General features: G+C 42.5%; 2 non-coding genes across 2 annotated transcripts; both read right to left on the minus strand.

Moving 5' to 3' along the window:
• Positions 1-1,485: 1,485 nt before the first annotated feature.
• On the minus strand, positions 1,486-1,567 carry trnas-gcu (transfer RNA serine (anticodon GCU)). Its single transcript has one exon. It is a non-coding gene; the product is annotated as a tRNA-Ser (tRNA).
• A 6,830-nt stretch (positions 1,568-8,397) lies between these two features.
• trnas-gcu (transfer RNA serine (anticodon GCU)) lies at positions 8,398-8,479 on the minus strand. The gene has a single exon. It is a non-coding gene; the product is annotated as a tRNA-Ser (tRNA).
• Positions 8,480-13,360: the final 4,881 nt, after the last annotated feature.

Genomic DNA, 13,360 nt, shown 5'->3' on the forward strand with positions numbered 1-13,360 from the left:
TTAGCTTTCACTGTTATGCTGATGACACCCAACTCTACATACCCCTAAAGCTGACCAACACGCCGGACTGTAGTCAGTTGGAAGCGTGTCTTAATGAAATTAAACAATGGATGTCCGCTAACTTTTTGCAACTTAATGCCAAAAAAACGGAAATGCTGATTATCGGTCCTGCTAGACACCGACCTCTATTTAATAATACAACTTTAACATTTGACAACCAAATAATAAAACAAGGTGACTCTGTAAAAAATCTGGGTATTATCTTCGACCCAACTCTCTCCTTTGAGTCACACTTTAAAAGCGTTACTAAAACGGCCTTCTTTCATCTCCGTAATATCGCTAGAATTCGCTCCATTTTGTCCACTAAAGACGCCGAGATTATTATCCATGCGTTTGTTACGTCTCGTCTCGATTACTGTAACGTATTATTTTCGGGTCTCCCCATGTCTAGCATTAAAAGATTACAGTTGGTACAAAATGCGGCTGCTAGACTTTTGACAAGAACAAGAAAGTTTGATCATATTACGCCTGTACTGGCTCACCTGCACTGGCTTCCTGTGCACTTAAGATGTGACTTTAAGGTTTTACTAATTACGTATAAAATACTACACGGTCTAGCTCCAGCCTATCTTGCCGATTGTATTGTACCATATGTCCCGGCAAGAAATCTGCGTTCAAAAGACTCCGGCTTAAAAGTGATTCCTACAGGCCAAAAAAAGTCTGCGGGCTATAGAGCGTTTTCCGTTCGGGCTCCAGTACTCTGGAATGCCCTCCCGGTAACAGTTCGAGATGCTACCTCAGTAGAAGCATTTAAGTCTCACCTTAAAACTCATTTGTATACTCTAGCCTTTAAATAGACTCCCTTTTTAGACCAGTTGATCTGCCGTTTCTTTTCTTTTTCTTCTATGTCCCACTCTCCCTTGTGGAGGGGGTCCGGTCGGATGACCATGGATGAAGTACTGGCTGTCCAGAGTCGAGACCCAAGATGGACCGCTCGTCGGGACCCAGGATGGACCGCTCGCCTGTATCGGTTGGGGACATCTCTACGCTGCTGATCCGCCTCCGCTTGAGATGGTCTCCTGTGGACGGGACTCTCGCTGCTGTCTTGGATCCGCTTGAACTGAATTCTCGCGGCTGTGTTGGAGCCACTATGGATTGAACTTTCACAGTATCATGTTAGACCCGCTCGACATCCATTGCTTTCGGTCCCCTAGAGGGGGGGGTTCCCACCTCTGAGGTCCTCTCCAAGGTTTCTCATAGTCAGCATTGTCACTGGCGTCCCACTGGATGTGAATTCTCCCTGCCCACTGGGTGTGAGTTTTCCTTGCCTTTTGTGGGTTCTTCCGAGGATGTTGTAGTCGTAATGATTTGTGCAGTCCTTTGAGACATTTGTGATTTGGGGCTATATAAATAAACATTGATTGATTGATTGATTGAAGTTGATACATTTGTTCGATAGCAAAAACGTTTGGAAAGAGTAAAAACCGATGAGGATGGGATTCGAACCCACGCGTGTAGAACACAATGGATTAGCAGTCCACCGCCTTAACCTCTCGGCCACCTCATCTCCCATTTCTCTGCCCTTCATGTTTGCTGAACCTGTATACAAGTATTATTATCATAGTGTGTGTCTACGGACCGCAAAATTGCAGCTAATAGCAGACATATAATTTTGTGGGTTTTTAGCAATATTATGCAAAACCAACTTTCCTTAACTTTTAATACCTGCTGATGTGTATTTGGGATCTGCATAAGTCCGAAAAAGGTGTGCACGTCCGCCATTGTAGTCCACGTCAATAAGCTTCTTCTTTTTCTGTACCTTCTTGTTATGGGACATTCATCATCCATTGTTACCATTTCTATTATTAAGTAGCATAAAGTTACAACTTATATCCGTCACTAACCTTACTATGGAAGCGCTAAAAACTACCAGTGTGGTGGGTTTACATATTTCACCCACTGAACTGCAGTAAGTTCCAGTCGGACAGTTTTTCAAAGGACACATTTCTGGCGTTTTTGCTATAGTGAGCCACGGATGAGAAGATGCTGCTCCGTTATTGATTTAAGTCAAGTCTAAAACCTAAAACTTATGAACAAACTGAGAAGTTAACAATGTTGCCTGACAGAAAGAAAGCCCGATGAGGATGGATTTCTAATCCCCACGTGCAGCACACAATGATTTAGTAGTCCGTTGCCTTAACCTATCTGCCACATCATTACAATATGGAGAGGTTTATTATTATTCTCAAACTTTTCATGTTGGCTAAAGATGATATTTGGAATACACAATGGCTTTAAATAAACATGAGCATTACCTTGAAACCTAAACATAAACAGTAAACGGTAAAGCCCGATGAGGATGGGACCCCTGCGTGTACAACACAATAGATTAGTAGTCTGAAACTGTTTTAATGAACGCCAGCCCTACCTTGTAACTCTTACATAAAGGCAAAACGTCAACCCGAGCTTGAACACAATGGATTAACAGTCCATCACCTTAACCTCTCGGCCACTTCATCACAATAAAATAGTTTTTTTTTATTATTCTCCAACCCTTCGTGTTGGCTAAAGATGCATACAAGTATTTTTATGGTGTGTGTATAAGGACAGCATAATGGCACCTAATAATAAACATATTTTCTGGTGTTTTGTTTCGCAATATTATGCAAAACCAACTTGTCTTACCATCTTGCATTTGCTGATGTGTATTTGGGATCTGCATAAGTCCTGCAAATGTGCGCAGATCCGCCATTGTAGTCTGTGTCGACACAGTAGTCGATACACTTCTTATTTTTCTCTATCTTCTTGTTATGGGACATTCATCGTCCGCTGTTGCCATTTTTATTACAAAGCGGAATAAAGTTCTTACTTATTTATGTCACTAACCTCACTATGGAAGCACTAAATACTACCAGTGTAGTGGGTTTACATACTTCACCCACGGAAGTTTAGTTATGAGAGAGTTCCGGTCGAACAGCTTTCCACGGGACACATTTCTGGCGTTGTTGTTGCTTTACTGAGCCACGGATGAGTAGATGCTGCAACGTTATTGATTTAAGTTAAGTCTAAACCCTAAATCAAATGAACAAAGAGAGAATTTAATACATGTGTCCGATAGCAAGAAAGTTAGGAAACAGTAAAGCCCAATGAGGACGGGATTAGAACCCATGCATGATAAGCAGTCCACCAAATTAACCTCTTATCATTTTGCACATGTAATTGTATTATTATACTCCAATACTTCATGTAGGCCAAACATGACACTTTAATAGTTTTCACAAACCACATGACGGCTCATAGGTTTAACATGGGAATTAGCTGAAATGGTACACTGTGGAACTGTGGACCAGCTCTATACTCTCGGCAGGGTTCTTGAGGGTGCATGGGAGTTTGCCCAACCAGTCTACATGTGCTTTGTGGACTTGGAGAAAGCATTCAACCGTGTCCCTTGGAAAGTCTTGTGGGGAGTGCTCAGAGAGTATGGGGTATCGGACTGTCTTATTGTGGCAGTCCGCTCCCTGTATGATCAGTGTCAGAGCTTGGTCCGCATTGCCGCCAGTAAGTCGGACATGTTTCCAGTGAGGGTTGGACTCCGCCAAGGCTGCCCAATGTCACCGATTCTGTTCATAACTTTTATGGAAATAATTTCTAGGCGCAGTCAAGGCGTTGAGGGGTTCCGGTTTGGTGACCGCGGGATTAGGTCTCTGCTTTTTGCAGATGATGTGGTCCTGATGGCATCATCTGGCCGGGATCTTCAGCTCTCACTGGATAGCTTCGCAGCCGAATGTTAAGCGGCCGGAATGAGAATCAGCACCTCCAAATCCGAGTCCATGGTTCTCTCCCGGAAAAGGGTGGAGTGCCATCACCGGGTTGGGGAGGAGACCCTGCCCCAAGTGGAGGAGTTCAAGTACCTAGGAGTCTTGTTCACAAGTGGGGGAAGAGTGGATCGTGAGATCGACAGGCGGATCGGTGCGGCGTCTTCAGTAATGCGGACGTTGTACCGATCAGTTGTGGTGAAGAAGGAGCTGAGCCGGAAAGCAAAGCTCTCAATTTACCGGTCGATCTACGCTCCCATCCTCACCTATGGTCATGAGCTTTGGGTCATGACCAAAAGGATAAGATCACAGGTACAAGCGGCCGAAATGAGTTTCCTCCGCCGTGTGGCGGGGCTCTCCCTTAGAGATAGGGTGAGAAGCTCTGTCATCCGGGAGGAGCTCAAAGTAAAGCCGCTGCTCCTCCACATCGAGAGGAGCCAGATGAGGTGGTTTGGGCATCTGGTCAGGATGCCACCCGATTGCCTCCCGAGGGAGGTGTTTAGGGCACGTCCAACCGGTAGGAGGGCAAGGGGAAGACCCAGGACACGTTGGAAAGACTATGTCTCCCGTCTGGCATGGGAAAGCCTCGGGATCCCCCGGGAAGAGCTAGACGAAGTGGCTGGGGAGAGGGAAGTCTGGGCTTCCCTGCTTAGGCTGCTACCCTCGCGACCCGACCTCGGATAAGCAGAAGAAGACGGATGGATGGATGGATGGTACACATGCCTGCTTTTCATGAGAGAGCGAGCGGGATAGATTCCTTCATTCGTCAAATAATGCTTTTCTGGAGGCTTTGCCAACTGTAAAAAGCATGGCTTGAGATTGTTGGAATAAACACGAATCATAGCCTGTAACCCAAATATGAAACACAAAATGATCGTAACTTGAAACTCTAACATAAAACCTGAAACCTAGCTTGAAATTGTTAGTCACAACTTCAACACGAGCTTGAAACATTGTTAATAAACTTAGGTTGAAACCCTAACCCATATATTGTCAGGTTCAAACACTGACGACATCTATTAAACAGACAAGAAGCAAGGAACCATGCAGAGACAGAGTTCAATTTAGCACATGTGGATAACGCATGGAGCTGCACACTTAGTCACAGTCTCGCCCTATGCTCTAAGGTACAGCTCCCGCATCCCTCTATTTATTCAAGATTTCCCCAGTCAACATGACTGAGGCCGCATCTAAAAGGAGTGGTCACATATATCATGCAAGGCAGGTCCAGTACGCACAATACGTTACTATATCATGCAAAGCAGTTCCAGTACGCACAATACGTGACTGAATGTGCTGGGGGCCTTGTGATTTTGCCGTATCTCTGCTTCGTCTGCGTGCTGTCGTCTTATATGCGTTGAGGTCCTTGATGTCCTTGGCTGTTAGCGGGCTAAAACAAAGATAACATCTGCGGCTGAGGCTACCCCTCAGACTAGAAGTTTCATCCTTGCACAGACACAAACGTTTAACCTGAGCACCATAGCTAATAACTATAGCAACAGACTTTAAGCCTACTAAAGTTGTGTGATAACTTAAACATACTTATTCGAACATTCCCCTCCTGTTTATCACATAACTTCCCCAGAAACCTCTTATCCCTTATAACGTCTTCTTGCAATTTTCAGTTAATAGTTCATTTCCCTAGGGCCAAGTTATGCTTACACTCGGAGTTCAACATAATTTTCTCCACAAGGGTCTGGAAACAGATCAGGAACACCGTCCAGGTAGGTATCCTCGTCATCAGATTCATCTTTCTTGGCGTCCGCCAGAAGGTGCATCCAAACAGTTTTATTATCTGCTGCGCTAATCGCTGTGGTAGATCCGCTCGACATCCATTGCTTTCCTCCTCTCTAAGGTTCTCATAGTCATCATTGTCACCGACGTCCCACTGGGTCATTATTGTCACCAATGTCCCACTGGGTGTGAGTTCTCCTACCGAGGATGTCGTGGTGGTTTGTGCAGCCCTTTGAGACACTAGTGATTTAGGGCTATATAAGTAAACATTGATTGATTGATTGAAGTAATGCAACAACATCCACACAACGTCAGTATTGCTGCAAACACAGCCATAGATACTAGAATTGATGATACCAAGGACTTGTATTTGCTGGACACATCCAACATCCATCCCACATGGATGTATCTATTCCGGAGTGCTCTTTCATTTTACCACTGAGGGTGCGCAGGCCTTCCAGTGCTTTGGTCAGTCTACCTTCTGTATCTGTGTTGTTTGGTATGAACATGCAACACTGTTCACCAAATATCGCGCACACGCCACCTTATTCCACTAGCTGTGCATGAGAGAGCAAGCGGGATCGATGCCTTCGTTCGTCAAATTAAATTTTTCTGCAGGCTTTTCCTCCTGAAAAAAGCATGGTGTGAGATTGTTGAAATAAACACGAGTCATAGCCTGTAACCCAAATATGAAACACAAAATTATCGTAACTTGAAACTCTAATATGAAACCTGAAAACTAGCGAGAAATCGTTAGTCACAACCAACACCCGAGCTTAAACCATTGTGTGTAAACTAATGTTGAAACCCTAACTTTATACAAATAGAGGAGTTGGCAAATAGTGGTTCTATTTTAGGAAAGTTAGAAAACAGAATTTTAAACAATGCTGGAGGCTTATCAACGCTGATCATAGGGAAGGTCTACGTCACGAAACCATGTGACGGTCCATCCATCCATCCATCCATCCATTCATTTTCTACCACTTATTCCCTTTGGGGTGGCGGGGGGCGCTGGTACCTATCTCAGCTACAATCAGGCAGAAGGCGGACTACAGCCTGGACAAGTCGCCACCTCATCGCAGGGCCAACACAGATAGACAGACACACACAGACATTCACACTCACATTCACACACCAGGGCCAATTTGGTGTTGGGACGGCATGGCGAAGTTGGGAGAGTGGCCGTGTCTGCAATCTGAGGGTTACTGGTTCAATCCCCACCTAATATTGTCCTAGTCACGTCTGTTGTGTCCTTGGGCAAGACACTTCACCCTTGCTCCTGATAGGTCCTGGTTAGCGCCTTGCACGGCAGCTCCCGCCATCAGTGTGTGAATGTGTGTGAATGGGTCAATCTGGAAATACTCTCAAAGCGCTTTGGGCTCCTTAAAAAGGCGCAGAAAAGCGCTATACAACTACAACCATTTGCCAATCAACCTATACCCAGGTGCATGTCTTTGGAAGTGGGAGGAGGCTGGAATACCCGGAGGGAACCCACACAGTCACAGGGAGAACACGCAAACTCCACACAGAAAGATCCTAAGGCTGGGATTGAACCCAGGACTATTCAGGACCTTCATATTGTGAGGCAGACGCACTAACCCCTCTCTTCCACCGTGCTGCCCCGTGGCGGTACATACATGGGGAAATAGCTCAAATGACAGAGCACTTGCTTGGCATGTGAGAGGGAGTGGTACAGATAAATTATATTTTCCTGGAGGCATTTCATCATGAAAAAAGTCATGGTCTGAAATTGTTCCAATAAACCCAAGCACTATCTTAAACCTGTATAAATTCAGTAGAGGAGTTAACAAATGTGCTCTGTTGCAAGAAAGTTAAGCACCCCGGAAGTCCGAGATTCGAACCCAGACGTTTAGAACACAATGGATTAGCAGTCCATCGCCTTAACCTCTCGGCCACCTCATCACATACCATTGTTTTTTTTTATTATTCTCAAACCTTCCGTCTTGGCTAAAGATGCATACAAGTATTACTATGGTGTGTGTGTATGAGGACCGCACAATGGCACCTCATAGTAGACATATTATGTGGTGTTTTACTAAACCTGAGCCCGAGCTTGAAACCAAACCAATGTGATGCCAACCATAGTTTAAACCTAATTATTTAAACCCCTTATGTTCTAATAGAAAAGGTAACAATCCATCCATCCATTTTCTACCGCTTATTCCCTTCGGGGTCGCAGGAGGCGCTGGAGCCTATCTCAGCTACAATCGGGCGGAAGGCGGGGTAAAGCCTGGAAAAGTCACCACCTCATCACAGGAGTTAACAATTAATTGTGATATTTTAAGAAATTTAGAAAACTGAATTTTGAATAAATCCATCCATCCATCCATTGTATACCACATATTCCCTTTTGGGGTCGCTAGGGGCGCTGTTGTCTATCTCAGCTACAATCGGGCGGAACGTGGTGTACACCCTGGACAAGTCGCCACCTCATCACAGGAGTTAACAATTAATTGTGATATATTAAGACATTTAGGAAACTGAATTTTAAATACATCTGGTGTGCTTAATGTTATGTTTCTCTTAAGGAAGGTTTATTTCACAAATCAGGTGACGGCCTATAATTTCAACAAGGGGAATTAGCTCAAATTGTAAGCACCTTGCTTTGCGTAAGAGAGGTAACGGTATGCATGTGGTATGGATGCATTCTCCTAATGATATTTTTTTTAGCCTTTTCATCATGGAGAAATTAATAATAAAGCCGAGGTTCATCTTAAAAACGCAACCTTAGTTAGAAACTTAAGTATTTTAAACCCTAAATCTTATGAACAACCAGAGAAGTTAACACATTTGTTCGATAGCAAGTAATTTGGGAAAGAGTAAAAACCGATGAGGATGGGATTCGAACCCACACGTGTAGAACACAATGGATTAGCAGTCCATCGCCTTAACCTCTCGGCCACCTCATCTCTCATTTAAGTCCACTTCATGTTTGCTGAAGCTGCATACAAGTATTATTATCATAGTGTGTGTCTCTGGACCGCAAAATGGCAACTAATAGCAGACATATCATTTTGTGTTTTTTTTAGCAATAGTATACAAAACCAACTTTTCTTAACTTCTAATACCTGCTGATGTGTATTTGGGATCTGCATAAGTCCGAAAAAGGTGTGCAAGTCCGCCACTGTAGTCCATGTCAATAAGCTTCTTCTTTTTCTGTACCTTCTTGTTATGGGACATTCATCATCCATTGTTGCCATTTCTATTATAAAGTAGCGTAAAGTTACAACTTATATCCGTCACTAACCTTACTATGGAAGCGCTAAAAACTAACAGTGTTGTGGGTTTACATATTTTACCCACAGAACTTCAGTAAGTTCCGGTCGGACGGTTTTTCACAGGACACGTTTCTGGCGTTGTTGCTATAGTGAGCCACGGATGAGAAGATGCTGCTCTGTTATTGATTTAAATTAATTATAGTTAAGTGTAAACCCTAAATCTTATGAACAAACACATTTGCCTGACAGCAAGAAAGGTAAGAAAGCCCATTGAGGATGGGATTTGAACCCACGCGTGCAGAACACAATGATTTAGCAGTCCATCGCCTTAACCCAGTGGTTCTCAAATGGGGGTATGTGCACTCCTGGGGGTATTTGAAGGTATGCCAAGGGATACGTGAGATTTTTAAAAAAATATTCTAAAAATAGCAACAGTTAAAAAATCCTTTATAAATATATTTATTGAATAATACTTCAACAAAATATGAATGTAAGTCCATAAACTGTGAAAATAAAATACGACAATGCAATATTCAGTGGTGACAGCTAGATTTTTTTGTGGACATGTTCCATAAATATTGATGTTAAAGATTTCTTTTTTTGTGAAATTTTTTTTAGAATTAAGTTGATGAATCCAGATGGATCTCTATTACAATCCCCAAAGATGGTACTTTAAGTTGATGATTACTTCTATGTGTAGAAATCTTTATTTATAATTAAATCAGTTGTTTATTTTTCAAGTTTTTAGTCATTATTATATCTTTTTTTTCCAAATAGTTCAAGAAAGACCACTACAAATGAGCAATATTTTGCACTGTTATACAATTTAATAAATCAGGAGCTCTCCCGTCCAAAGGCAAAACCCAGTAACTCAATTTTGGTCAAAACTGAGCTGATAATAATTTTGGAGTTGCTAGGTGATATGCTTTACATAGGTGTATGCGATATTGTAATTTGTTCCGTAAGTAAGCTGTAACGTTCATGGCAGGACCTAGCAACTACCACATAACCGCATAGATACAACAGGAAAAACCTAGTATCTCAAGGGACCAATCGGAGCTTCTCTGTCAGTCGCCTTATTGTCTTTAATGAGACATTTGCACGAATGGGGGCCGACGGTCAACCTGATTATGTGATATTATGGCACGAGGGGATATTTGGAAGATTGGCCCAGGACGGTGCAAGCACCTTCATTAAATGTATTGTTCTTGATTCTTCCCCTTGCATACTCTTTTGTGCAGATAACTGTGGAGGTCAAAATAAAAACTGGACGCTGTACACGGCTCTTGCTCAATGTGCAAACGCAGAATGGGGCCCACCCGAGATTGTGATAAAATATCTGGAGAAAGGGCACACGTTCATGAGTGCAGATTCTATCCATGGCTCAATCGGCAAGAAAATGAAAGCTCAGGAAAACATCTATACGTTTGATGACTTTGTAAATCTTTGTAAGACAGCATCAAGATAGATTGGTTTTCCTTTGTTTTCTCAAAATCAGCTAGAAGTGAGTTATTAGGCTTTGCCTTTGGACGGGAGCGCTGTTGACATAGGGCTGTATTTTACTTCTTTGTCTCTTTTTTTCAACCAAAAAGGCTTTGCTCTGATTAGGGGGTACTTGAATTAAAAAAAATGTTCACAGGGGGTACATCACTTAAAAAAGGTTGAGAACCACTGCCTTAACCTATCGGCCACCTCATCACAGTACGGAGAGGTTTATTATTATTCTCAAACTTTTCATGTTGGCTAAAGATGATATTTGTATTACACAATGGATCAGCAGTCTGGATTTAAAAAAAAAAACATGAGCCTTAACTTGAAACCCAAACATAAACAGTAAACAGTAAAGCCCGATGAGGATGGGATTCCAACCCCTGCGTGTACAACACAATGGAGTCGTAGTCTAAAATTGTTTTAATGAACGCCAGCCCGAGCTTGTAACTCTTACATAAAAGACCAAACCTCAACCCAAGCTTGAAAACATTTTTTTAGCTATATATTGGACCCCTTATGTACTAATAGAGGAGTTGAACAATACCTGTGGGTATTTTAGGACAGTTAGGAAACAGAATTTCAAACAGTTGTTAGTCTTTAAATGTTGTTACACTGATCATAGGGAAGATCTAGGTCATGAGTCGTGTGGCGGTCCATGATTTCAACATACGGGGCACTTGCTTTGCATGTGAGAGGTAGTGGTTCTCCAAAAGATATTTTGCTGGAGGCATTTCATCATGAATAAAATCATTGTCTGAAATTGTTTTACCCAAGCGTAAGCCTAAACCTGCACAACTACAGTAGAGGACGAAAAAAATGTGCTCTGAAGCAAGAAAGTTAAGAACCCCTGAAGCCCGATGAGGATGAGATTCAAACCCTTGCCGAATCTACTGAAGCTCTTAACTTCATTTCACTTGTAAAAACTTGCACTGCAACAACGTAAATTCCCCATTGTGGGATTAATAACACAAATCTTATCCTAAACTTGAACCCTTTCTTGAAACATTATGTGCAAACCCCGTTTTCATATGAGTTGGGAAATTGTGTTAGATGTAAATAGAAACGGAATACAATGATTTACAAATAATTTTCAACCCATATTCAATTGAATATGCTACAAAGACAACATATATTGGAAGTTAAAACTGATAACCATTTTTTTTTTTTTTGCAAATAATCATTAACTTTAGAATTTGATGCCAGCAACGTGTGACAAAGAAGTTGGGAAAGGTGGAAATGAATACTGATAAAGTTGAGGAATGCTCATCAAACTCTTATTTGGAACATCCCACAGGTGTGCAGGCTAATTTGGAACAAGTGGGTGCCATGATTGGGTATAAAATCAGCTTCCATGAAATGCTAAGTAATTCACAAACAAGGATGGGGTGAGGGTCACCACTTTGTAAGCAAATCGTCGAACAGTTTTAAAAGAACATTTCTCAACGAGCTATTGCAAGGAATTTAGGGATATTACCATCTACGGTCCGTAAAATCATCAATAGGTTCAGAGACTCTGGAGAAATCACTGCACGTAAACGATGATATTACCGACCTTTGATCCCTCAGGCAGTACTGCATCAAAAACCGACATCAGCGTGTAAAGGATCTCACCACATGGGCTCAGGAACACTTCATAAAACCACTGTCAGTAACTACAGTTGGTCCTTACATCTGTAAGTGCAAGTTAAAACTCTACTATGCGAAGCGAAAGCCATTTATAAACAACACCAAAGAACGCCGCCGGCTTCTCTGGGCCCGAGCTCACCTAAGATGGACTGATGCAAAGTGGTAAAGTGTTGTGTGGTCTGACGAGCCCATATTTTAAATTATATTTGGAAACTGTGGACGTGGTGTCCTCTGGAACACAGAGGAAAATAACCATCCGGATTGTTATAGGTGCAAAGTTCAAAAGTCAGCATCTGTGATGATATGGGGGTGTATTAGTGCCCAAGACATGGGTAACTTACACATCTGTGGAGGCACCATTAATGCTGAATGGTCCATACAGGTTTTGGAGCAACATATGTTGTCATCCAAGCAACGTTATCATGGACACCCCTGCTTATTTCAGCAAAACAATGCCAAGCCATATGTTACAACAGCGTGGCTTCGTATTAAAAGAGTGCGGGTACTTTCCTGGCCCGCCTGCAGTCCAGATGTGTTTCCCATCGAAAATTTGTGGCGCATTATGAAGCGTAAAATATGACAGTGGAGACCCCGGACTGTTGAACGACTGAAGCTCTACATAAAACAAGAATGGGAAAGAATTCCCCTTTCAAAGCTTCCACATTGAGTTTCCTCAGTTCCCAAATGTTTATTGAGTGTTGTTGAAATACATTTTTATGTAACACACTAGTGAACATGCCCTTTCCCAACTACTTTGGCACGTGTTGCAGCCATGAAATTTGAAGTTAATTATTATTTGCAAAAAAAATAAAGTTTATGAGTTTGAACATCAAATGTCTTGTCTTTGTAGTGCATTCAAATGAATATGGGTTGAAAATAATTTGCAATTCATTGTATTCCGTTTATATTTACATATAAAACGATTTCCCAACTCATATGGAAACAGGGTTTGTATATTCCTATCTTGAAACCCTAACTGTTACAGTATAGGGGAAGAAGTAGATGGCACGGACGCAGGGATGTTGCCTAGCTCTAGGCGTATTTATTAATATAATAAAATTATGTGTGTAATAAATCAAGAAACATATGGTGTGATTTTGTGTTGTGTTTAACTGACTGTTATCAGGAGTTGTTGAAGTTGCGTGTTGAACGAGAAGTGGAAGTCAGGGAGAGCAGGGCAGTCCAGGCAAGATGTTTGGGGCAGGAGCGAGGCCTCATGACCTGTGTCCAGGCGAGAGGTTGAGATCCAGGAAGGCAGTCAGGGAACCGGAGGGAATTCGGGGAGACAAGACAAGCAGCTCGAAACCAGGAAACGGAGGAACGCTGCGGGGTGATGACACAGGACACAAGTCGATGAGCACAGAGAGAGCGAATGCACATAGGGAGAGAGCTAGAGACGTGTAGGCTTACTACGTTCTGGCCCTGGAACGCAGGTTGCGCTAGCTTAAGGAGCAT

This window comes from Nerophis ophidion, linkage group LG03 (assembly GCF_033978795.1).
Source record: "Nerophis ophidion isolate RoL-2023_Sa linkage group LG03, RoL_Noph_v1.0, whole genome shotgun sequence".
In the NCBI taxonomy this organism is placed as follows: Eukaryota; Metazoa; Chordata; class Actinopteri; order Syngnathiformes; family Syngnathidae; genus Nerophis; species Nerophis ophidion.